Here is a 27,078-nt window from a genome sequence, read left to right as displayed (position 1 = left end):
TAAACCATGTAAAGGACATCTGTTTTAGAGTCACTGTTTGGTTACTGTTTTAAGTTTGATGAGGCTATGCTGTGATTTGCATTCTCATTTCCTCTGTGTTTTAAAATGCATGATTTGATTGTTTTTATGATTGTTATGATGGACACTGGAAGGATCTGTTTTGGCAATAATGCAATCTGTCATTAACTGGTCCCCTGCCAGTGGCTGTTCAGCTTTTCACCTTGCAATGCAACTATGGTTGCTAACTCTTGGTTGGGAAACTGCTGAAAATTTGGGTGCAGGAGGGTAGAGTTTGAAAAGGAGAAGAAACTCAGAGCCTTGCTACAAGTGACATTTTACATGTGAAGGATAAAGGATAATTTTCGCAAGTCTTTCTGGGAACTGAAGTTCCTCTCCCCCACCGCTTTTCCTTTTGTTCCTTCCCCTTGCTGCGAGAGAAAGCCTGCGGCAACAGCAACTTTTGCAAATCGTTTCTCCAGTCACAAGCTTGCTCTCAATGATCTTTGGGGCAGGCAGCTGCAACTTTCTCAGCTTTCTCCGGAGCATTCCCTCCCCCCCCCCCCAGCAAGACGATTTGCAAAAGCTGATGTTGCCGTAGGCTCTCTCTGTCTCTTCAGGCAGTGAGGGGAAGGAACAGAAGGAAAAGGGGTGAGGGAGAGGAACTTCAGTTCCCAGAAAGACTTGCGAAAATGATCCTTTATCCTTCACGTGTAAAATGTCACTTGTAGCAAGGCTCTCAGCAGGACTATGATGCCATAGTCCACCCTACAAAGCCACCCTTTCCTCCAAGAGAATTGATCTCTGTAGTCTGGAGATAGTTATAATTCCAGGAGAACTCCAGCCCCGTCCTGGAAGTTGGCAGCTCTAAATGCAACTCCTACCAGATTCAGCTATTATATTCTTTTAGCGTATCCTGTTTGGTGCTCTGGATCTGTACCCATTTCCAGAATTCCATTGCTGATTCCGAAAAAAGAAAATGCCAACATTTAAATATTCTCATAAAAAACAATTTACTTTTCTTTCTGCTACTCTCTGATATCCCCAACCCCTACCAACATGCGTATATTTCAGCAATACAAAAGTCAAGCTGCTGTGAATCCTGTAAAACAATTTTCTAAACCAAGAAATGAAAGCTTGATTCGAAGCAATTTTCACCGAGCATACCCTTTTCACCTTCAGGAATGGAGAGGAAATTGTCTTCCTTGGGTTATTTCCAACACTATTAATTTAATATAATGTGTGAGAGTGAATATCTCTATTCTTTTGAGTGGCAATTTATATTTCATATAGCGTTGGCATTGTTCAAAAGTGTTTGTAATTTGTTGGCAGCCATTTTCCTGGCTAGAATATTATATTAGGACTATTACCTAACTAATAATCTATTTTTCAGACAGCTGTTAGGTGTCCTTTATATTTATGCTGGTCTGCTTATGCTGATCAACTTGTACAGCCTGTTTCTTGCTTCAGCTAAATGTGAATGAGTTGGTAGCCTGCTGTCTATAGCCCTGAATTCTAGATTTACACACATGCAGGAATCTGGTTGTACACATGGAGCTACCAGTTCCCTTCAATGGGAAGGGCAACTAACTCTGTTTATGTATTGCATTGCACTTCCCAATAAAAATTTTTTGGAAATTTGCTGAAGTCCAATCTTGAACATAAGATTGTTTTTGCTCTGGCAGTTTTGGGGATCAAAGATAAAGTGGGAACGAGAGAGCTTTGACTCTTGAAAGCTCATACCTTGGAAACCCATTCGGTTTCCAACTATTTTAAAGTGCTATTGGATCTGGATCCTGCTCTTTAAAATTTGTGTTTGCCTTCAGACACCAGAGAGTTTTACCATTAAAGTGTGTGAAACCTTTTTTTTTTAAATCTGTTGTTTCTTTTAGAAGCCAAAGTGGATTAAAGAACCCATATGAAAAGGACATAAGAGATAACTAAATCTCTTTTGACTTTCAGTACAATCAACTACATTTCGTCCCACTTTCACAATGCAAAAGAGAATGTTTGACGGTGGCATGAATTAAGGGAGAACTACTTGGTTTTTTTGGGGGGGGGGCTTTGCCATTTGTATAATCTAAAAGTATATAGGGCAGTGGTGGTTGAATGTAAGGAGTTTGGGGGTTCTCCATACTGTGCTTAGGGAGGAAAAAGGGTTTAGTATATCTGTTCTATAATACAATAGGAAGAAGAAGAATGAGACTTAGGGAAAATGGAGTGAAACTGGGGTTGCCAGGTCCCCCAAGGTTCAAACTGGGAGATGGGAAGGTTGCAGGGGGACATGATGGGAGTAGTTACTTCACATTGTGTGCATACTCCGGAACACCTTTGGGTCTAACATTGGGGACCAATTTTTACCAAATCGGCCCCTAGAGCACCCCCATGCTTCCATCTTGCACTGCGAATGACACTGTGTGGAAGGGGGTCCTGACCTGTTCCTGCAACTTTCGCCCCCACCAGCCATGTGAGAGGAGGAGGGGCAGAAGCTGGGAACAGGCGATCCCCCACCCCCACTAGGGGAATGGGATCCCTAAGTGAAAGTGGAAGTAGCTTAATAATTTTCCAGTCATAATTGATAGAAGAAGAGAAAGGAGAGAAGGCTGGGAGTGTAAAATGTGAGTGAGTCACAGAACAGAAATGGGGCCAGCCATGATTTTATTTATTTAATTAGTTCTTATTTAGAAGACTTGCATCCTGCAATACCAGATGAGGGCCGATTCCAGACGGCCCCCTGCCTTGCGAAACGTCGCGCGTCGTTGCGCGTCGTTGCGCAGAAAACGCGAAATATCGCGTTTTCTCGCGCGAGTTTTGCGCGACGTCGCGCAAAACTCGCGCGAGAAAACGCGATATTTTGCGTTTTCTGCGCAACGACGCGCAACGACGCGCGACGTTTCGCGAGGCAGGGGGCCGTCTGGAATCGGCCCTGCTCATATTGAGCCAGGTAACCAAGAGATTTTATTTGGCAAAGATGACTCAACTGACAAAAATGTGCTGCCTCAAACTGGCCAACCATATAAAAGATAACATGAACAACACCTTCCCTCACCTTAAAAAAAAACAAAACAAAAACCAATTTCAACTCAGGGAAGATACAAGGGGGATCAGTACTCTTAAAACACAACATTGATTTTGTGCAATTCTCTGTATTTTCTGATAGCCGGGTTCATTCATGACCAGTTGTGGGGTCCTTAAAAATTACTATTATAGTATTCTGAAGCACTCATCTTTGCAGATGTAAAAATCAATATACAAAGTTTATGACTTCATAACCATTTTTTTAAAAAAAAATAGTGCTGTAACCTGAACTACAGGAAAAGAGTGAAATAGAAATCTGTAGTTTTGTTTTGCAGAGTTTATGCCAGAACTAAGACCTTGAGAGCTTCTATGGGCAGTAGATTCAGGATGGACAAAAGGTAGTATTTCTACAGTCAGTAAGTATTTAACTAGTGGAATTTACTGCCAGTAGATGTAGTCTTTGAGTCTAAGAAGAAAAGGTGGAATTTAAATATTTTAAGTAAGTAAATACATTTTTGCCACAGAGGTAGCTTTAAAAGGGGATTAGCAGGGCTTTTTTTCTGGGGAAAGAGGTGGTGGAACTCAGTGGGTTGCCCTCAGAGAAAATGGTCACATGGCTGGTGGCCCCGCCCCCTGATCTCCAGACAGAGGGGAGTTTAGATTGCCCTCCATGCCTCTGAGTGGTGCAGAGGTCAATCTAAACTCCCCTCTGTCTGGAGATCAGGGGGCGGGGCCACCAGCCATGTGACCATTTTCAAGAGGTTCCAGAACTCCATTCACCCGCGTTCCCCCTGAAAAAAAGCCCTGGGGATTAGACAGATTCATGCAGAATAGGGTCATTTTCACTCATCTTACCAGCTCTGGTATGTTGCACAAAGCTCTAGCAAGGACAGCATCTTCCTGGTGCAATTTCCTGGTTCTCGCGCAAAATCACGTCAGGAAGACGCTGTCCTTGTGGGAGCTTTGCATGATGTACCGGAGCTGGTAAGATGTGTGAAAACGGCCTAGGTCCATTACTTGATTTGGTAATGGCGGACTCATTTATTGGAGCCCAGTTCTCCTAATCACATGTAAATTATGAGGTTGGAACTTTTAGAGCAATACGAATGTACAATTGGAGGGAGTGTGCTAAGGCTTTCCACCAGCTGTAGCTTTCTTCCATGCAATCTGTAGATGTTTTTCCTCAGCCAAGTTCTTATAGTAGAAGGGAGATTAACTGGCAAAAAAAGAAGAAGCCTCAGTGGAGAGACTATGGGAACATAAGGTGAAGACATCTTTCCACTTCACACACAGTTGAACAAGAGGACGTGCCATCAACATATAAAATTAGATTTTGAAGGAAAGAGAAACATGCTGGAGAATCCAATCAGAAAACACTCTATGAATTTTCAGCCTATGTTTTCTCAAGATGGTAATCCAGGATGACTTCTCTCTGATTAGTCACAGCCTCTTGAATGGTTTATTCCTTTCCACTTTGTATATTAATGATCTCCAATATCTGTGATAGATCTACTTAAGAGAGCTGCATGCTGATGGTAAATGAGCTGGGACCTTCTGTTCAGAATGCTTTGCTTCTGCCTATTAATTATTGAGTGCCAAGCACAAAACAAAACAGAACAAAAATACTGAGGTTGGATTCCTTTAAAAACAGTGATGTATTATGCAGCAATACTAATAGTGTTTCAGCCCATGCTTAACTGTGTGGGAAGGCAGAAACTTTCCTTTTTCTTTTGGGGTGGGTTCTGTTTGGCACCAAAGGTGAATGGGGAGAACGTTCCAAAGGTGAGATGCCACGACTAAAAAGGCCTTGGCTTACCTACCTCCTTTCTGAATAAGAGTCAGAGAGTAGGGCTGTGAAGTAGAATGTAAATATTGGGGTTATAATGAGCTAAATACCTTACCTGGATAGTCCAGGTGAGCCTGATCTCATCAGATCTCAGAATCTAAGCAGGGTCAGCCTTGGCTAGTAATTGGATGGGAGACCTCCACTGAAGACCAGGGTTGCAGAGACAGGCAATGGCAAACCACATGTTTGCCATTTATATGTCTCTCTCTCTCTCTCTCTCTCTCTCTTATCAAAATATTGAATTCCCAAATAGAGAACTCTCATTTCTTTTCTAAACCTAAGCCAAGTTTCTCTGAGTGTAAATTTGTTATTTTCTCTCTCTCTTGCCATGAAAACCCCACCAGGGCTTGCCATAAGTCAGCTATGACTTGAGGGCACTCTTCACCATCAATGGGCGAAATACAAGTATTAAGAGAATATGAACAAGGGACTGTATTATCTTTAGCACTCAGCACTCTTTATTCAACATTCTGTGATCAATTGAGGAGTCTTGTACATCTGGAATAGATACCCACACTTTAAGGACGAAACACTGCCCTCGTGCAGTTAATGAAGCCATAAGCTGGCATTTCTAAAACTTGTTTTCAGCCATTTTTTGTTGTAATTTATCCTTTAGGTGTATAAAACCTTTAAAAATCCATTTTTCTTCAGAAGCCAAAGTGAGTTGAAAAAGCCCATATGAAAGGGACTCATATTGGGGCAACACAGAGTTTCAGTGAAATCCTAGACAGTTGTCCAGACACAATGACTTCTCTTCAAGGTTGGTGCTGGAAAAAAGTTGCTCTATTGGAGCAATGGTGACTTGCATGTCTTCACTGTTGGACGAGGACTAACACTGTCCCTTACTCAGGTTTCAGAGGTGGACAAACCTGAAAGTTAGAAAGATAGAGAGGTAAGGGATCTGTTTTTACTTCCCTGAACTATCCACTGATGTGTAGATTACTAATTTTAGGACTTCCTCCTTGTGATACCTTCTTCTTCCTCTCTTTGTCACAGTCTTTCATCTCTATCCTCTCCTCACCATCTTGCATCATGGATGCAGGGCCTGTCCTGCAATCCAGTGCCATCCTTAGACTAGATATATAGATAGGAATCTCTCTCTCTCTCTCTCTCTCTTTCTTATCAAAATATTGAATTCCCAAATAGAGAACTCTCATTTCTTTTCTAAACCTAAGCCAAGTTTCTCTGAGTGTAAATTTGTTATTTTCTCTCTCACACACACACTAGCCAGCAAAGCTTCAGCACCCCGACATTTCCCCCAAAACACTGCAACACTGTTAATTCCCACCTCCCACTCTCATACCTCAGTTAGTTACCTCCAGCAATATGACTGATTAGTTTGTTTTTTTCTGTACATCCTTAACAAGTGCCACAACAGCAATTTATTCTATTAATGCAATTATATGCTAGCACGCTTCTCATCAATGAACTATATCATCTGGACCTCCCGAAAGGTTCCAGGGCTCCTTTTATTCTTTGGCTTCTTAATTATCTTACAATGTTCTCCTTGACTTTTGATCTCAGGCTGCCTTATTGTTGGATGATCTGTTCAGTTGTCACTGTGGTGTAATGCCTTACACTCCAGAATTTGCACACCCCACAATGTGTATCAAGATTTCTCAGAACTGGGTTTTACTATATACTGGCTCAGAAGTTACAAAGAGTTTTTTGCAGGTTAGCAAGAGGATAGGAGAAAGAGGGGTGAATATGACTTGAATTCCAGGTATCAAGCTATCCAGTAATATAGACATGTGAATGGAGAAGGACATTATCTAGGTCACATCTTAGCTACAGAGCTCAAGAAGCCAAAAGGCAAGAACATAAGAGAAGCCCTGTTGGATCAGACCAATGGTCCATCTAGTCCAGCATCCTGACTCATACAATGGCCAACTGTTACTCTGTTTTTTTTTTTTTGAAAATTTTTTATTGGGTTAGAATCAATTATTTTCACATTTACATTCAATTTTCCCCAATTTTTTCATCTCTAACCCCCTCCCTTTCCCCCCCTTTTTGTTGACTTCCAACAGCTTTCCAACCCTTTGTCCCCTTTCCCTTACTTTTATTAGCTTCCTCTATCTAAAACAAATATATATTCTCCACTATTCTAAGCAGTACATCCTTAACTATTTTTAACATTGTATGCCCAAACTGTAAGTCTTTGTTTCCATCTTAGATAAACAATTTATCCCATTTTTCAATTTCAAATATTTCTATATATCATAAACCATATAGATCATACATTCGTTTATATCAAACAATTTGACTTATTCTCTATATATTACTCATCCTATCTTTTTATAATAATTCTATATATCTCTCCTCACATAGTCAATCAATTTGACCCATCTATATCTTCAGACATTCAGTTTGGTACCAGAAAGAAGGAAAATATTGTTAATTAATCAATCCTTATATTTAGTCCTTATAGTTAATTATTTTCTCTATGTTCTGTTTGTTAACCTATATATATCTATATATATATCAATCTATTAATCTGACTGCTTATTAATTCGCATTTATCTCTTCTCCCCCCGGTAAAGTCTCCCCCCTCTACTTCAATGCTTCAGTAGTTCTCAAACTGCCACAGTTTTCCTCCCACCTCCCATTTCTTCTCCAGGTATTGTTTCAGCTTCTCCCAGTCTGTGTTGAACTGCCCTGAGTCCAGATCTCTCAGTTTTCTTGTCATCTTATCCATTTCAGCCATATACAGCAATTTGTAAATCCAATCTTCAATAGTTGGCACTTCTTGAACTTTCCATTTTTGCGCGTACAAAAGTCTAGCTGCTGCTGTCATATAAAATATCAACGTCCTGTATTGGGCTGGAATTCCCTCCATTCCCAAGTTCAGTAGCAGGAGTTCTGGGTTCTTATTAATTTGAAATTGTAAAATTTCACTCATTTCTCTTATTATTTCCCCCCAGTACTGCCTAGCTACCTCACACGACCACCACATATGATAGAGGGAGCCCTCATGCTTCTTACATTTCCAGCATTTATTAGAAGTATTCAAATTCCCTAGCGCAATCTTCTTTGGTGTCATGTACCAACGATAGATCATTTTGTAGATGTTCTCTTTGATATTAGTACATGTCGTTGTCTTCATTGTAGTTTTCCACAAGTATTCCCATGCCTCCATTGTTATTTCTTTATTAAAGTTTATAGCCCATTTCACCATTTGTGTTTTAACTATCTCATCCTCGGTATACCACTTCAACAGTACTTGGTATACCTTGGATATTCTTTTCTTATCTTCTTTAAGAAGGGTCTGCTCTAGTTCCGAATTCTCTATTCCTATACCTCCCTTTACAGAGTCCGAATTATATAAGTCTCTGATCTGTCTATACTGGAACCAGTCGTAGTTAGGTGATAGTTCCTCTTGTGTCTTTATTCTGAGTTTGGATGCTTCAGTTTTAGTTATTTCTTTGTACGTTAAACATTGTTGTTCATTATCAACAGCTCTCGGGTCTATCACCTCATATGGAACCACCCACAAAGGAGTTCCTTCTTGTAGATAAATTCTGTACTTCTTCCAGATTATGTATAGACTTCTCCGAACAAAGTGATGCAGGAACATCGAGTTGACCTTTACTTTGTCATGCCATAAATATGCGTGCCATCCAAATATTTTTTTATATCCCTCTAGGGCTAATAGTTTCTTGTTCCTTAATGTCATCCATTCTTTCAACCAAACTAGGCAGATTGCATCATGATAAAGTCTCAGATTGGGCAGTTGCATTCCGCCTCTTTCCTTTGCATCTTGTAAAACTTTCACTTTCACTCGAGGCTTCTTGCCTGCCCAAACAAAATCTGATATTTTCCTCTGCCATTTTTCAAATTGTTTGGAGTCTCTGATGATTGGTATTGTCTGTAGCAAAAACATTACTCTTGGTAACACATTCATCTTAACTGCTGCAATCCTGCCCAACCATGACAAATTCAATCTATTCCATTTAATCAAGTCTCTCTCTATCTGAGCCCATAGTTTTTCATAATTGTTTTTGAATAGGTCTATGTTCTTTGCAGTTAATTCGACTCCCAAATATTTCACTTTACTTGTTACTTCACAATCCGTTGTTTCCATTAACAATTGTTGTTTCTGCTTAGTCATGTTTTTGCATAGTATCTTTGACTTCTTTTTGTTAATGAAGAAACCTGCCAAGTCTCCAAACTCCTTGATCTTATCTATCACTCTTGGCATGTTCTCCAATGGGTCCTCTACAATTAACATTATGTCATCCGCAAATGCTCTGACCTTATATGAATAGTCCTTTATTTTTATTCCACGAATTTCCTCATCTTGACGTATTTGTATCATCAGAATCTCCAATACTAAAATGAACAACAATGGAGATAACGGGCAACCTTGTCTTGTTCCTTTACTTATCGTCAGTTTCTTGGTCAATTCATCATTCACCACGATTGCTGCAGTCTGGTCTCTGTAAATTTCCTTAATTGCTCTGATGAATCTTTCTCCCAATTGTAGCTTTTCCATAGTGGCAAACATAAAGTCCCAGTTTAAATTGTCAAACGCTTTTTCAGCGTCTACAAAGAAGAAACCAACCTCTTTGTCACAACGCTTGTCATAATATTCAATAGCATTGATCACTGTCCTTAAATTGTCTCTTATTTGTCTGTCTGGCAAAAAGCCTGCTTGTTCCTCCTCTATGACTTCCGAGAGCCACCCCTTCAATCTCTCTGCCAATATCTTCGCAAAAATTTTATAGTCATTATTGAGTAGCGATATAGGTCTATAATTTGTCACGTTAGTCAGGTCTTGGCCCTCTTTTGGGATCAATGATATATTCGCTTCACTCCAAGTGTCTGGAATCCTTTGATCCCTTAAAACCCCATTCATCACCTCTTTTAGGAATGGTGCCAGTTCATTAGCCATTGTCTTATAGAATTTAGCCGTAAGTCCATCTGGCCCTGGCGCCTTTCCTAGATTTGCAGATTGTATTGCCTTACTTATTTCCTCGTCAGTTACTTCACTGTTCAACTTATTTCTCCAAGCTTCCGAGATTTCTGGAAGTTTGGTTTTCTCCAAATATGACGCTATTGATTCTTTGTTTACTTCTTTTTTATTATACAGCTTAGCGTAGAATTTATAAAAGGCTCTACTAATGGTAGTCTGCTCCAAATACGTTTTGTTATCTTCACAAATTTTATTTATTATTTTCTTTTCCCTTTTCTTCTTCAATTGCCATGCCAGGTACTTCCCAGGTTTATTAGCACCCTCAAACGCTTTTTGATTCAGTCTTTTAAGATTCCACTCCAATTCTTTGTTGCTCATTGCTGTTAGCTGTTCTTGAAGTATTTTAATTTCCTGGTATACCTTCTTTTTCCCTGGTCTCTTTTTTAGCTGTATTTCTTTGGCTTTTATTTTCTCCTCAATCTCTTGTCTTTTCTCCTCTTTCTTCTTTCTTGCTCTGCCATTTAAGTCCATTAGTATGCCCCTTACAACCGCCTTGTAAGCATCCCAAACTTTATTGGTTGGTACTTCTTTATTCACGTTGTATTGTATAAAAAACGTTGTCTCTCTTCTCAATATTTCCATATTCTCTCTTTCCTGTAACAAGTCCTCATTTATTCTCCATGCTTTCCTTTTTCTCCTTTTTCCAAATTTCCACATAATTGGGTTGTGATCTGAGCCTACCATCGGCATTATTTCTACCTCCTTAGTCCATAATGCTAAGTCTTTTGAGGCCCAGATCATATCAATTCTTGATAATGTAAAATGCCTTGCAGAATAGAAAGTAAACTGTCTGCTTTTAGGATATTCTCTCCTCCATACATCTTCAAGAGCCTCTTGTTGAATCAACTCGAAAAAAAGCTTTGGTAATAGTCCTCTTTTCTTTTGTGCCGTTGTAGTCTTTTTGTCTAGTTCCAAGTCTGTCACTCCATTGAAGTCTCCAGCAAGAATTATCTGGTCATATGCAAGATCGTCTAAATGCTTCCTTAAATCCTCAAAGAAGCTTTCTTTTGCACCGTTAGGTGCATAAAGTCCGACTACCAACATTTTCTTTAAATTCCAAATGCATTCCACTGCTACAAATCTAGCTTCCACATCTCTCATAACAAATTTTGGCTGTAGCTCCTCTTTTATGTACAACACCACTCCTCTTTTTTTCTTGTTGGAGGCCGCTACAAATTCTTTGCCCAGTTTTCCGGATTTTAAATATTTTACATCCTGTTTTCTAATATGGGTCTCTTGCAAACAAACAATGTCACATTTTTGTTTTAGTAGCCAGTGAAAAATATTTTTCCTCTTATTCGGTGAGTTTAGTCCATTTACATTCCAAGATAATACTTTACACTCCGTACTCATGATCTTGTTGGTAAGTCTTTTTCATTGTCCTTAATAAATCGCTCCATCTCTCGCTCAGATCTGATGCGTTTTTTGGCCCCTCCAAACTCAAAGGACACTCCTTCCGGTAACTCCCATCTGTACCTGATTTTCATGTCCTTCAAAATCTGAATTAGCACTTTATATTTTTTCTGCTCCAATAACACTGATCTGGGCAGTTCCTTCATTATAATGATCGTCTTGCCATCAATCTCCAATGGATCTTGAAACTGTTTTGTCACAATCCTCTCTTTCATATTTCGTGTTGTAAACTGCACAATCACATCTCTTGGTAGTTTCCTCTGGGTTGCTATTCTCGAATTCACACGGTATGCCACATCTAGGATAGCCACAACTTCCTCCTCCTCCTTCCCCAGGTATTCAGCCAACACCTCAGTCATCTGTTCTTGCGCTGACTTTCCTTCCACTTCTGGCAAGCCACGAAAACGTAGCTGCTTCTCCATATGTTTAGTTTCTGCAACTGACATTCTCCCCTTCACCAATCTCATCTCTGTTTGTTGCGTGTCTGCTAAATTCTCCATCGCGTCTTCTACTGTTTTAACTCTCTGCTGCGTTCCTTGTAATTCACTTCGTATTGTTTCCATACCTTTTTTCACTTCTGACAGCTCCGATTTTACTGTCTGTGTAACCTCTTTAACCTCTTTTATCAGCTCCAATTTCGTGTCCTTGAGTTCTTTAATCATATCTAAGAGTTTTTTGTCCAAGTTTTTATCCAGGTTTTAATCAGATCTTCCTTTTGAGATAGGATAGGAGTATGCAAAGAGAAAGGCAAGGAAAATCATAAAAACCCTGCACAAAAGGAAGAAGAAACCATTTCGTCTTGGCCATCTTTGACAGCAAGCTTCTCTAAACAGCTTCTATGCCTACCTTGACTCCATCTTGTGCACCTCTTGCTAAGAATGGGGAAGAGCCCCAACTGCTGCACTCAGGTAATGGATGATTTCTACATGCTTTGCAAATTCAAGGATTGATCACTTATCCTAATTTTTCCATCATTAAGATATATAAAGAGACAAGGGCAGAGGACGGCATGTTAACACCTTTTCTTTCATTCCTTGCTCAATTTTATGGTGTGTTTTTATTTATTTATTTTTATTAAAAATCCTTTCCATTTTGGATGTAGTTTGTTAGATCTTTTTGATTATATTATGCCCTATTAAGTTATACTTACCAAGGGGTAGAAGGGAGAGGGACAGCAGTCGATCCCTTTATCCCCAGAGCATGCAAATAAAGGTGCTAGCACCTTATACTAGAAAGACAGGAGCACGGAACCTAGGTGGAAATTTTAAGGGGCAATGTCGTAGAGGGGGCCTGGAGGGATAGGGTGTGTGTCCTAAGGCAAATTTACATGTCTTAGAATTTGAATTCTAAGGTCTATGGCCAATTTTTATTAAACATATTTGCTTTTTCATTGTCTGGAGACTATGGTTGTTTACAAAGCCATTAGCTAGAGTTGCCAGCCTCCAGGTAACAGGTAACAGAGATCAGTTCCCCTGGAGAAAATGGCTACTTTAGAGTATGGACTCTGTGCAATATATCCCATTGAGGTCCCTCCCCTCCCTAAACCCTGCTCTCCCCAGGCTCCACCCCTAAATTCTCCAGGAATTTCTCAACCCAGAGCTGGTAACTCTACCATTAGCAGAGTAGCCAGGAGTTAGACACAATATTATTTTGACTTATTTCAAGGCAAAGTTGTATAGCTTTAGTAACTCGACCGCTGTTTTATTTTTTTTTGTATCTGTGTCCCTTAAGAACTTTAAATGTATCTTTGTCTCATTAATTTTCATGTCTTGTAGATAAATTCTGCCTCAAGTATACTTTTGGAGGGTTGTGGTGGAAGGACTTTAGTTGCTCCAGGAATATGGGAAGGAAATATATGACTGGTGGTGGTTGTAAATTGTGGGCTGAACCTTATAGAAATGGCTGAGGTATGTATAAACCAAACTATTAGTAGTGTATAAGGGTGTCTGTGTAAGAACATGTACTTCCTCCTCACATCACAATTTTATTCTACAGGGAAAAGCCAGTTGTTGGAATAGTCAGGTGTAAACTGGAGAACAGGGGAAAAAGTAGAAAGTTGCCATTTTTTAAGCTAAGAAAATAAAGAGACTTAAGTAAAGGAATAATGTAGGACAAGATAGATATGGATAAAGTACTGTGGGGCTGTGACTCAGAGTGTGACTACAAGTGACTTTCTTCACATGGAGAACGCTAGATTTTTCTCGCAAGGTTACCTGGGAAGCAAAATCCGAGTGGTCCTTCCCCTCTCTGTTAGAATCTGCTGCAGATTCTTCCACTGTCACTGTGACTGAAGCTTCACCGACAGGGCCGCTTTCTCCAGAGCAGCTCCCTGGGAGCAGGCAGCTTGCAGGACGCCCTGGGAGAAAGTAGCAGCTGCCCGCCCCCAAACGAAGCCCTCTTGTGGCTCTTCAGGTAGTGATTCTAACAGAGAGGGGAAGGACCACTCGGACTTCACTTCCCAGGTGACCTTGTGAGAAAAATCTAGTGTTCTCCATGTGAAGAAAGTCACTTGTAGCTTTGCTCTCAGTGGGGCAGGGGCTGCTTGCGTGCAGACGGTCCCAGTTTCAATCTTCTGCATCACCTCTTATTCCCAGATTGGGTGGTAGGTGAAGTAAAAAAACCAATTATTCACAAGGCATCATCTCAGGTTCCAAGTGTCATATTTAAACTTGAAAGCCTCCAGCTAAACATTTCTACTAACATACCACAGTACGAATGACGTAAGATTTATTTTAAAAAATAAATCATCATGGCAATCCAACAAAATATAGGAAACTCAGTTACAATGATTAACTCTGAATTCATCATGTACAATGTCAGTTGCACATCAAAAAGAGCAATATCATTAGAGTAACTCAATACCTTGATGCTTTTTTTTGCAGCTCTAGCAAATTAGGAGCAACTTTAATTATTTGTAGCTTTCGGCAACGTAGTAAAAAATGTAATTTCCCCCCTCATTCTAGGGAAAGCATGTGCTACCTTCATTCCTACACAGAAATCATAATGATGCAAGATATTTGTACAGAATTTTACTTACATGATCTCATTAAAACTTACAACAACAATAGAGAGTAAATTATAATGATTATTCCCATAATACAGATGTGGGCTTGAGAGATAAAGGGCTGGGCCCTATGGTTGCACATATAGAAGGTGGTGGTAGATTCCCCCTGCCCTGGATTTCCTAAGCTGTAACCACTGCACTTTTAACCACTTTGCTAAACCAGCTTTGGATTCTTGTGGTGGCTCCTGGGGCAGCAGTATGAGGTAGGAAGTGCCAAAACAAAGAAGACGTGTGACGCAGCTGAAGCAAAACTAGCCACAATTTTATTGAGTGCATCCATTGGAGCACTAGTGCTGCTCACTTGTTGGGCACCAACAGCAGGATTTCAGGTGATGTAACTCCCACCTAGGTGCCACTCCAGTGGTTCCCTGCCACCTGGGGGTGAAGCCAGACACGATGGCTCCTGAGCTGGGCATGTCCTTGCATGGTTTCCTCCTGGGTCCTGTAAGGGAACCCAAAAAATGAGGTTGAGATGACCAGCCATCCTGTTCCAGCCCGTTGAGGGCCCCGATGGCTAGTGGCAGGAACTGGCATGTGAATTGCTGGTGGTACACACTTGCCATCATGGCTCATGGTGGTATGCATCATGGCTTTGGTGGTATGCACCCAGCCATCATGGCTCAATGATGTGGGCAGTAATGCCTTGCCTGGAAGCCCAATGCCATGGTGGCAAGATGACCCCTGCTGGCGGGAGGGGAGGAAGGACTCCTCTGTCATGCCCACCCTGCCTCTGTGCCACAATCCAACCCGAATGGTAAGTCATTGGAGTTTGAGTTGTCAATTTTCTCATCTCTCGTGTGAAATTTCTCAACCTCTAGTTGTTCCTTCTGCAGTACAGATGATGTGATATGATTAAATGAGCATTTCAGGGTACATCTGGAACATGCAGAGATCTCTGTGGGTGAAATCTGCAAATCTCATTTCTTACAAAGCAAAAAAAAGTAAAGGAAGACAGATCTGTCTTCTCTTTTCTATGCCTACCAGAAGTTTACAAAACAGCCCTGTGAAAGTAATGAACAACACTGAAACTATGAGATCTGGAAATATCATCTGAGTTACATGACTAACCCACTCTTGTATGCAGAAAAATGCCACACAATGAAAAACAAAAGCCAGTGATGCAAAGTTCAGTCAGTAGATTGATTCATCAGTTAGGCCAAATTTTAATTGGGGAGGTTTAAGAGAGTTAAGGGCATGCTCATTTATTTTTGAGGCCATTTTATCTCTGGTGTTTGACTCTAGTTGGGAATTAAAAAGGGAAATGTTAAAAGCATGGATGCAAGTTATCTCATACGTTCTTCACTGGCTCAGAAATGCAATCCTGTTGAGGGTATTTATTTACAGTGCAATCCTAAACAGAGTTACACTCTTTTAAATCCTCTGAAATCAACGGGCTTACAAGCATGTAATGGTGTTTAGGATTGCATTGCTATTTGTTCACATGAAGCTGCCTTATCCTGAGTCAGTATCAGTGAAAAAACTGGGCATGTTTTATGAAGAAATTCTATTGTTAAGAAACAACAAGGCATGAAAATAATGAATCATGGGTTTGTTTCAAACAAGGGGAAAGTAGCGAGGACTTTTGAGTTGAACAACAGGAAAATATAAAATGATCTCTAGTGCCCCAAATCATTCATAGATGCAACAGGCAGCCTCAGAGGTTTTACAGTGCAAGTCTATGCCACTATCCAATCTGTTTTTTTAAACTTCATTTATACTCTGCCTTTCTCTCCAATGGGGACTCAAAGAAGCTTATATCATTCTTTTCTCCTCCATTTTATCCTCACAACAACAATGTGATGCAGGTTAGCCTGAGAGTATGGGATGGTCCAAGGTCACCCAGCAAGCTTCCATAGCACAGCAGGGATTTGAACCTGGATTTCCCAGATCCTAGTCCAACATTCTAACCACTACACAAAGCTGCCTCTAAACTCATTGTTCATCTACGGTCTTCCTGTGCAGTCCCACATGGGACTGCGCACGCGCAGGCCTGCCGATACCGGAGATTTCTATAGCTCTAAACCACTAGGGGGCGCTCCAGCCTCCAATCGCGCATGCGCGGCCGCTTTCCCGCCGAAACGGCTCCTAGGAGGCGGAGCGCCCCTCACATACCCTCAGTTTCTCTTTCGCCACCGATCGTTGAGGTTCTTGCTCTTCCTTCGTCACGATGGCTGAGACGGCCTTGTTCAAGCGTTGTGAGACCTGTAACCGCAAAATGACAAGGTTGGATGGCCATTCTATCTGTCTTTACTGTCTTGGAGAAACGCACAATGTTCAGGCGTGTAAACATTGCCGCGCGTTTACCTCCAAGGCTCGGGCCGAGCGGGCGGATCGACTGCATGCCTCCCTCTGGCAGCGTGCAATGTCAGTAGAAGATCCTCCGCCGAAGTCCTCTTCTGCTCCGGCTGCACCTTCCCGTCCTCTCTCGGAGACGTCGGTTGCCAGAACTCCGCGTTCCAATCCGTCCCCAAGTCGTTCGGCCCCGGCTCGGAGTTCGTCGGAGCCGACAGCTTCGGTTCCGAGAACCGTTCGGAGTTGACCTCCTTCAACTTCGTCGGCGGTCTGTACTCCACCTACCCGTGAGGTCAGCGATGACAGGGCTACCTCGGGCCCGAAGACGGTCACACCGGCTCCCCGAGAGATATCGGATCCGAGGGCTTCGGATCCGACTTCGAAACCGACTACTGGAACCGAGTCTGAAAAGAAGAAGAAGAAGCGTAAACATTCCAGCAAGCACGATAGGGCAGTGTAGGAGACCCTACTTACCTCTTCGTCCTCGGTTCCGACCGGTCCTACTCCGGCTCCGTCGGAGAGACGCGATGAGTCCACTGATCACCCTTCACTCCTCCGCCGGGGGCGATCCAAGAGGTGGATGTGGTTCCGATCGACAAGCCCCCTACACCATCGGGTCGGCCTCGATCGACGTCATACGAATCGGGCTCGATTCGTTCCACTAGGAGCCGACAAGCCCGCTCCTTTGACCGGAGTTCCCGCTGTTCTTATCGAAGCCGGTCTAGAGGTAGTCGGGGCCGGGATGATCCAGGTACCCGCTATTATACTAGAGAAGACTCTTACTTCTCGGACCAACGTTATCGGAGGGTCTCGCTGTCACCGTCACCCAGAGCTGGTTCCTATGCTGGTCGTGATCATACACCCCGTCCGTCGGAGGTGGTGTCTCCTCGGAGCCGAACTCGGTACAGCGAATCCCCGTTGTCGGACTCTCCTGAGAGAGAAATTGGGCCCTCGGAGGAGGCTTCCCCAACCGATGATTTCCGAGCCTATAATGAGCTTCTTCAGAGAATGGCCAAGGCTCTGGATTTGGAAGTCACGTCGACTGAATCCAAATTTACCGACAAGATTCTACAGCATATTTATTCGGGGTCTACTCCCTCGATTGCTTTTCCCCTTATTGAAGGGTTTGCTGACATGTGGAAGAAACTTCAGTCGAGACCGGCATCAGCTACCGCTACTAACAGGAAGGTGGAGAGCCTTTACAAGACCAAGGACGATGTGCATTCCTTTCTTGCAGTGCATCCACCCCCGTCGTCACTTGTGACTGAGGAAATGCAGGCTCGTTCTCGCCAGGGTTCCTCTTCAGCTCCAGCTGACAAGGACAGCAGAAAGATTGACAGCATGGGTAGAAAGCTGTATACCTCTGCCACGTTTGGCATTAAGATTGCTAATTATGCAGCCATGATGTCGGCATACCAATTGTTTTTGTGGAAGAAGGTGGCTTCCTTCCTTCCTAAGATTCCTGAGGAGCAGCGTACTCTCCTTAGGGTCATACAAGAAGAGGCTGTCCGTTTGTCCAGGCATCAAATCAATGCTGGCAGGAGTATGGCGGACACAGCTGCCAGATCCCTTCTCTCCTCTGTGGTCTTGCGCAGGTACGCATGGCTTCGTACAACTGCCCTCCCTGCTGAGACGAGAAATAAGGTGGAGGATTTGCCGTTCGAAGGCACCACGCTGTTCTCGGAAAAGACCGATGAATATCTGTCAAAGAAGAGAACCGACCGCCTGACGGCTCGTTCGTATGGGGTACTACATCAGACCCCACAGCAATCCTCTCGTCCGTATTACCGTTCCTTCCAGCGTGGCAGACAACATCGTTATCAGCCCTATCAGGGGTACGCGTACCAGCCACACCGACCCTACCAGAGCCCGCAGGCTGCCTTCCCTAGACGGAGGCAGGGCCAACGTCCTAGGCCTGGCTCTCAGCAACATCAACCTAAAGATGAGAGCCAATCGCAAAAACAGTTCTGACAATCACAGGGACCTGATCCCTTTTTTGGGGACAGGCTTAGCGCTTTCTGGAGTTCCTGGAGTTTGATTTGTTCTGATGTTTGGGTTCTTTCCATAATTCAGTTTGGTTATAAAGTTGAATTTGTTGATTTACCCTACTTGTGTCTCCCTGTTTTTTCTTCGGATGTTCCGCGGTCGGAAATCTTGGGAGAACTCTCAGCTCTTTTACAGAAAGGAGCGATAGAGGAGATTCCTGCAGAGTCGGCTGGGTTGGGCTTCTACTCCAACCTGTTCCTAGTGGAGAAAAAGGATGGGGGGCTTAGGCCTATCCTGGACCTCCGGGGCCTAAACAAATTTATACGGATCCAAAAATTTAAGATGGTCACATTGCAGATGGTTTTGACTTTGCTGCCCTCTTTCTCTTGGTTTGCAGTCCTGGATTTAAAGGACGCCTACTTTCATATTTCTATTTTCCCGGACCATAAAAATTTTTTGCGTTTTACCTATGACCATCGTGTTTTCCAATACAGGGTCTTGCCCTTTGGTTTAGCCACTGCCCCCAGAGTATTCACTAAATGTATGGCAGTGGTAGTAGCCCACCTGTGTCTTCAGGGCTGTTGCATTTTTCCGTACCTAGATGACTGGCTTCTGGTGGGCCAGTCTGAGGCTGATGTGTCCAATCAGGTGGCTCTCACCCTGGACTTATGTCTCCGTTTGGGTCTTTTTGTTAATCAAAAAAAGTCTAAACTGAATCCTGTTCGCTCCATTCAGTTCATAGGGGTGATTTTGGACGGCGTGCGTAATGCGGGTTTCTTGCCGGCAGAGCGCGCCTCAAAGATTAAGAGACACATTTCCACCCTTAAGAGGTGTCGTTTTCAGTCTGCTAAGTTTGTTCAGACTTTGTTGGGTTGCATGGCTTCTACGACTGCAGTGGTCCCTTTAGCCAGACTGTTTATGCGACCTCTCCAATTATGGTTTAATTCAGTTTTTTCCCCGAGTAGTGATTCCCAGAATAGGAGATTGTCAGTCCCTAGACGGGTGGTGTCTGCTTTGGACTGGTGGTTAGAGGATTCTAACCTATTTGGAGGGGTGGAATTTGGGCATCGCCAAACCCATTTATCTGTCACGACAGATGCCTCTTTATTTGGTTGGGGGGCTCACTGTGACGGGGCTTATGCTCATGGGTTATGGTCTGAGTCAGAACGTGTGGAGCACATTAATGTCCTTGAATTGAGGGCAATCTTTTATGCTCTGATCTCCTTTTCAGGTGCGGTCCAGAACAAGTCCGTCCAAGTCCTGACAGACAACACGATGGCGATGTTCTATGTCAACAAGCAAGGGGGCACGGCGTCTGTGGCACTATGCACCGAAGCGATGAGGCTTTGGCAGTGGGCTATAGACCATGCTGTGTGGTTGCATGCTGTTCACATCCCAGGAGTAGAGAACTCTATGGCGGATCAGTTGAGCAGGATAAAAGGGGACAACCACGAGTGGTCCCTTCAGGACAAGTATCTTGCTCCGATCTTTTCCAGGTGGGGGGATCCGGAGCTGGACCTGTTTGCGACAGCAGAGAATCGCAAGGCCCCATGTTTTTGCTCCAGGGGAGGCGTAGGCCTAGGATCACGTGGGGACGCATTTCAACTAAGTTGGTCAGGTCCCCTGTGTTATGCCTTTCCCCCGTTCCCGCTGCTAGCCAGGGTCCTCAGCAAGATCCAGAGAGACGGGGCGACAGTCATCCTGGTGGCCCCGTTTTGGCCGAGGCAACCCTGGTTTCACTCCCTTCTGAGTTTGCAGAATCAGTCAATCAGTCTCCCAGTAGTTCCAGACCTTCTGTCCTGCGAGCGGGTGTTTCACCACAACATCGGGAAACTCAAACTGACGGCGTGGCTGATCAGACCGGGGGTTCCTTTTCTTCAGCAGTAAAGCACGTCTTGCTTAACGCTAGGCGTCTGTCTACGAGACAGTCCTATGCCTTGAAGTGGGACAAATTTTCGGCCTGGTGCCGACAGCGAGCCTTGGACCCTTTTTTGGCTCCTCTCTCTGACATATTGGAGTTTTTGTGGGAAGTTAAACAGAAAGGCCTGTCTAATAGTTCAGTTAAGGTTTATTTAGCAGCTATTTCTGCTTTCCATCCTCCTATTGATAAGAACTCTGTGTTCTCCCACTACTCTGCACGTTTGTTTTTACGAGGGTTGAATAATTTGTTTCCCCCCATTCGGGCTCTGATCCCACAATGGTCATTGCCTTTAGTTTTGGCTCGCCTAATGTCCAAACCGTTCGAGCCGTTGGCCTCGTGCCCGTTACGTTTTTTATCCATGAAAGTAGCCTTTTTAGTTGCGGCCACCTCGGCCAGAAGAGTGGGGGAGTTGGTGGCTTTATCTTGCGAACCGCCTTATCTAAAGTTACACCCTGAGAAGGTTGTTCTTCGTACCAAAGTAGAGTTCTTACCTAAAGTGGTGTCTCGTTTTCATCTGTCCCAGGAGCTGATACTGCCAGTTTTCTTTCCAGTTCAGAACTCAGAGGCAGAGAAAGCTCTTCATTCCTTGGACGTCCGCAGAGCTATCTTGTTTTATTTAGATAGGGTTAAGTCTTTTAGGCTTGATTCTAACTTATTTGTTTGTTTTGCGGGACAGAATAAAGGGAAACGGGCTACGTCCCAGACCATCTCGAGATGGGTGGTCCAGACTATTTTGACTTGTTATTCTGCTGCTAACTTACCTTGCCCCTTGGAGGTGCGTGCCCATTCCACCAGGTCCCAGGCGTCGTCTGCGGCTCTTCTCAGAGGTGTTCCTCTTCACGACATCTGTAGAGCGGCGATGTGGGCCTCGGCGGATACCTTCGTGAAACATTATGCGCTGGACATCCTGGATAGAAAGGAGACAGCGGTGGGCACAGCGGTTCTCCATTCCATCTTTGTGTGATGCTTTGGCGTCACCTCCACCCAGGTATTAAGCTTTGTAATCTTCCCATGTGGGACTGCACAGGAAGACCGTAGATGAAAAACAGGTTTTACTTACCATAACTGTTGTTCATCTAGGTCTTCCGTGCAGGCACACATGCCCTCCCTCCTTCCCCGCTAACTCTCTTGGTACTTACCTTGCAGGGGGCGGCGAAAGAGGAACTGAGGGTATGTGAGGGGCGCTCCGCCTCCTAGGAGCCGTTTCGGCGGGAAAGCGGCCGCGCATGCGCGATTGGAGGCTGGAGCGCCCCCTAGTGGTTTAGAGCTATAGAAATCTCCGGTATCGGCAGGCCTGCGCGTACACAGTCCCATGTGTGCCTGCACGGAAGACCTAGATGAACAACAGTTATGGTAAGTAAAACCTGTTTTTTTCAATGGAATTGCATCTGATTGCACTGACCTTTCATTCATTCATATCTTCCAACATACAGTTTTCTTACTCATACATTATTATCCATCAAGGGCTAGTGAGGGGGGAACACTGGCAGCTGGGTCAATGAAACAGTTTTGTTTTAATAAAGCCCATTACCAAACATTTTATTTGGGATTTTTTAAATTGAACAATTGGGAAGCTGAGCTGCTTCATCGCTAATAGATCACAAAGCTTGGTGGTCATTACATAATGTCATGCTGATCGAGAAATATGTTATTTCTGTGCATCTTATTGTTTTGGAGAAAAGAGATATAAATGAGGTGCTGATTGCAGATAATGAGAAGGCTTCCATGCTTTCAGTCTTCAAAGATGCAACATTTCAATGTCGTAAGCAGGATGCAATATCAATAAACGAAAAGTTAACGGCAAGCCAGTCAGGCATGCTAAACTGCACTTAAGGCATATTAAGGAGCTTTTCAGTAAGCAAATCATTATTGCTGCTGGACTACACAAGTGACTGCGGGTCTGCTTGGGTTGTGTAGCGTTTCAAATACTTATTAAAGAATCAACTATAATGCGATTTTATTTGTCAGGAAGGCTTAAGGCTACTCAATCCTTTGCAACATTTTCTTTAATATAAAAGAAGGTTCTAAGGAAATTCATGAGGGAGTAAATCTGTAGGGAATTTAAAAAAGAAATGGAAAACAAACTTTGTTTGTCTAGGGCCTTTGAGGATAGGAAGGCAGGGGAAAGACAGGATGAAATGAAAAAACAAACAGATTGCTTTTGCAAACAGGTTTGGCAATGCAAGCCAGAAGTTCCTCCTTTTCAATGATTTCCCCTCCCCCTCTTGGAAAAAGTTCACATTCATTTAAATGACTCTCACCTTCCCTCACTCTCAATTAACTTCACTTGCCTTCAGTGATGTCAACTTGCAGCCATATCTAATTGGCTAGTGGCATTGTAAAGCTACCCTATTTACTCTAGCCCTGTTCACCCTGCATGTATGTGTATACACATATTTTATGAAAGGGCCAATGTGCATTCACGTTGCAAATGAAACTGGGAACTAATGTCTGGATAAATGTGGGCTTTAAGTTACACACTCAACTGTACATGTGTTGAACATAACATGAGAAATAATAAACATGTAAAGAAAAGTCAAGTTTACAATGTACATGGATTGTACAGGGTTTGGCATAACTTGCAAACAGGGCTTCAGTGTCCCATGTTTGGGATATATAACCTTCAAGAGGCGGCACCTTCTATGTGTCTCCATTAGGGATGTGCACGAATCAGGAAAATTCTGAACTGTGTGGTTTGTGATTCGTCGCATTTCACAAACCACGAACTTTCATGAACTTGCCCCAGTTTGCAAACCAGTTAGGCCGTTTCCACACTGTCTATAAATAGCACGAGACTCACGGAACGCTGCCGGCTTCCTCGTGCAATTTTTAACACCATCCGACTACAAAACTCCATAAAAAACCATTTGTGGTGTTTTGTAAACAGATGGAGTCAAAAATCGCAAGAGGAAGCCAGCAGCCTTCTGTGAGTCTCACGCTACTTATAGACAGTGTGGAAATGGCCTCTGTTTGGTTCGTGAGAATGTCACTTCCAGGGCAGCAGAAGGTCTGCAGAAAGCCCATCCCCCCTTGCCTAGGAAACTGATTGATCAGCGCCAGGCTGTCTGCAGTGACTAACTGAAAAACAAACCAAACAAACTGGCCTAAAGTTCATGGCAGTTCATTAGAAATGGGCTTTGATGAACTGCTGATTCACAAACCAAGAACCAGCCTGGTTTGTGATGAACTTTGATTCTTATTTTGGTTCATGCCCATCTGTAGTCCCCACATCCCTGCAGAGGTTCCACGTTTCTAACAGTCTAAACTTTCACAGGTAGCAATCTGATTGTTACCATGAATTACTGATATCTCAGCCATAAAGCTCACTAGTGACCTTGGACCAATCACAGTCTAAGCTCTTTTGCAGAGCTTTTGTGAATATGAAAGGGAGGAAGGGGAAGAGGATGGTATAGAGGTCTGTGGCTCAGTGGCAGAGCTTCTTCTTTCCATGCAGAAAGTCCCAGGTTCAGTCTGTATCACTGCCGGTTAAAGGGATCAGGTCATATGTTATGTAAAAGATTTCTACCCATGATGACCCTGAAGAGCCACTGCCACACAGAATGAACACTACTGTTCTTGATAGACTCATTGTGTGACTTTAATAATAATAACAATGACAACGACAACAACATTTGATTCATTTGCTGTAAGCTGCTCTGAATTCTTCAGAGGAAGGGCAGAATAAAAAAGTAACAGACAGACAATTTGATAAGCACAGAAGACCCAAATTGAACACCTGACCCACCATATATGAGACTTATAGTTGTCCTAGCGGCCATAAACTCTTGACAACGGCATACAAAGACTCCTTTAGCATGAATGTTGCACTGCACAAGGACTAAGAATCTCACTGACCTCAACACTGAATTCAAGACTGCATCCACCAATTCAGGCAGTGGAGTGGATGGTACACAGGAAGAAACCCTCATCTGTCATTAGTAAGCGCAAACACTCAAAACTGGATTACTGCCTGACATAGAATCAGGAGAGAATAATGGAAGCACAACAGAACATGGCAATTCCACCTGTGCAACCATCAAGATCTTGGCAGATGCCATATTATGAACCAAGATGGGTATTGCTGGGAGAAATTATCACTCCATCAGCCTCAACCAACCATGCTCAAGGATACACGATATATCAAATCAAGAGGATAACAGATGTTTTACTTCAGACCAATCTTGAATTGACTACTGATTTTGCTGATGGCCATTTCATGCAATAAACTTGGTGTGCTAAAAATGAGTGTTAAGAAGCTACATGCAGAGTTCGACATAGAATGAATTTTTAAATGTGATTTAGGATTGGGTTATGTACCTAAAGATAGCAGTCCTGCTTTTGTAAAACAAACAGTTCTATATTTGTCACATGTACATTTTCTGTACAGTTTGCAGTGGCAGGGATTGCCTATATGTACATGGGACATACAGTAGAAGCACATCAGAATGATACAATTGACCATAGCTTGTTTGTGTTTTACAGACTTGTATTGGTCCCCTTGAAACATTAAAAGCAGAACTTGGATTTCCTAATTCCTAGACAGTTCCAAAGGATGGAATGATTTCTATCTGCAGAACACAACATTCTCACCTCCCCCACCATCTATACTAAAAATGTCCCCCCGTACTGTCCCCGTGGAGCTGCATTTCAGGGAGGGGTAATTTGGGGCTGCAGTGGAAAAGGGGAGATGAGAAAATCATGCTCCATGGTTGAAAATCATTCAATTTGTGAAAGCCTTCTGGTAAATCTCATTCCAAATCTCTACCAAATAAGAACCCACCAATTTATTTGTTATATAAACGGTGAATTCAAAAGTTAACAACTGAATAACAGTACAAGCAAGGGACTGTTGTAGAGCTCCGATCATGAAAGTAAGATGTGTGAGAGGACCACTTATGGATTCTATAGGTTTGCAAATTATACTGTTCAAAGAAGTGACATACTCTTCCAAATGTTTGCAAATTATACCGTTCAAAGAAGTGAGATACTCTTCCAAATGTCTGTGAATTAGATGAGAACCCGGACTTTTCAGCCTTTTGTACCCCTGCTGTTCTACCTCAAAGTTACAATAAATTAGAAAACACTTTTCTAAATACACTTTATCAGTAATACAGATTGATTGATAAAGTTACAATGAATTGCTTTAGTCTCTGTTCAGATCCAACTGGTAGGCATTGGAAAGCATCTTTACATTTAAATTGTGCTGATTAGCTGGTTTTACCTTAATAACTCTATGATAGTGACTGCCTTATCTTGCCCTTTAATTTTAAAATTAATGAAGTAATCATTTATCCTGGTCTCTTTCCGTGTTCTGCCCAATTACTTTAGTGCTGAATGGTACTTTGCATTTTTGCTGGTTTATTAGTCCGCATATCGTGCTCTTTCTGGACTTCTCTGCTTCACTAAGGAATAATTAAACAGACTCTTTTAGCGTCTTTATAACCTTGGAACATAAATTTCCCTTTTCCAAATAGTTTAACCTGATATATAAATGTCACTTGGCTCACTGGGTTGCTTTTCTTTCTTCTTGTTTGTTATTTCCCATTCCCATTTTCATTGTCTTAATCCATCAATTATTCGCTTTTTAAATACAGAACTGATCCCATCATCCCCTCAATTGCTTTTGTTATATTTTGCACAGGCTTTCGTTGTGGACGGAAAACCAGATCTAAGCCCTTTAATGCTAGTTCCCTGATCTCCCTAGATGCCGTCCCCCTCTCTCAAGCTACAAACACAACAGGCAGGGATGCTTGTGGAGGCAGTAGAGTCATGCTGTCCGTATAGCTTAAAAAGTGGTGTTCTGGCAAGTGTCTTCCACACCATACCATAGTTTTTTGGGGCAAGCAGGCATCTCCCACACTTCTGGTTTAGTCTTAGAACTCTAGAAAACCATCCATAATCTTTGTTTAAACAACAACAAAAAATAGAATCTCAACTTATTAATAAACTCTAATCCATCAGTCTCACATTCTATCTACCCTCTATTTTTGTGTGCGTGTGCTTAAATATGGAGAGCAGGAGCTTAGAGGTCAATGTTCTTGGAGAAAAAGGGCAGAAGTACATGAAACAAATCAACTTCTTGCATATTTTATAACATAAATGTACAGGTAGTCTACTGGCAATGCATTTTTATCCTGCTCATCCTCCAAGAGTTCCTAGTGGCATACCCTAATACTCCTGACCTCCATTTTGCCTTCACAACAGTTATGTTAGGTCAGCAAGGCTGAAACACTGACTGGCCAAGAGCATCTAGTGATCAACAGGATTGAAGAAGGATTTTTTTTAACCTGTCTCCCCAATTTTTGTCTAACAATCTACACCATAGGAGCATTTTCAGGGGACAATCAGTGGGCAGACAAGACAAGCTTAATGTTTCTCCCAATGGTCAATTCTCCCCTGAAAATAGCCCCGGAATATTTTTAATTGTGTTGTGGGGAGTACTTCACTTTTCTCCTTCCCCACATCATTTCCTCTTTTCCTTCACCTGGCAGCCTCCATATGCCCTCCTTCTCTTCTTCAAACCCACTAAACAATTTATCTTTTACCTGTCCCCCATATCATCTATATTT

The sequence above is a fragment of the Eublepharis macularius genome, chromosome 7 (genome assembly GCF_028583425.1).
Source record: "Eublepharis macularius isolate TG4126 chromosome 7, MPM_Emac_v1.0, whole genome shotgun sequence".
Taxonomy (NCBI): domain Eukaryota; kingdom Metazoa; phylum Chordata; class Lepidosauria; order Squamata; family Eublepharidae; genus Eublepharis; species Eublepharis macularius.
Note: the sequence above shows the minus strand (reverse complement) of the source record.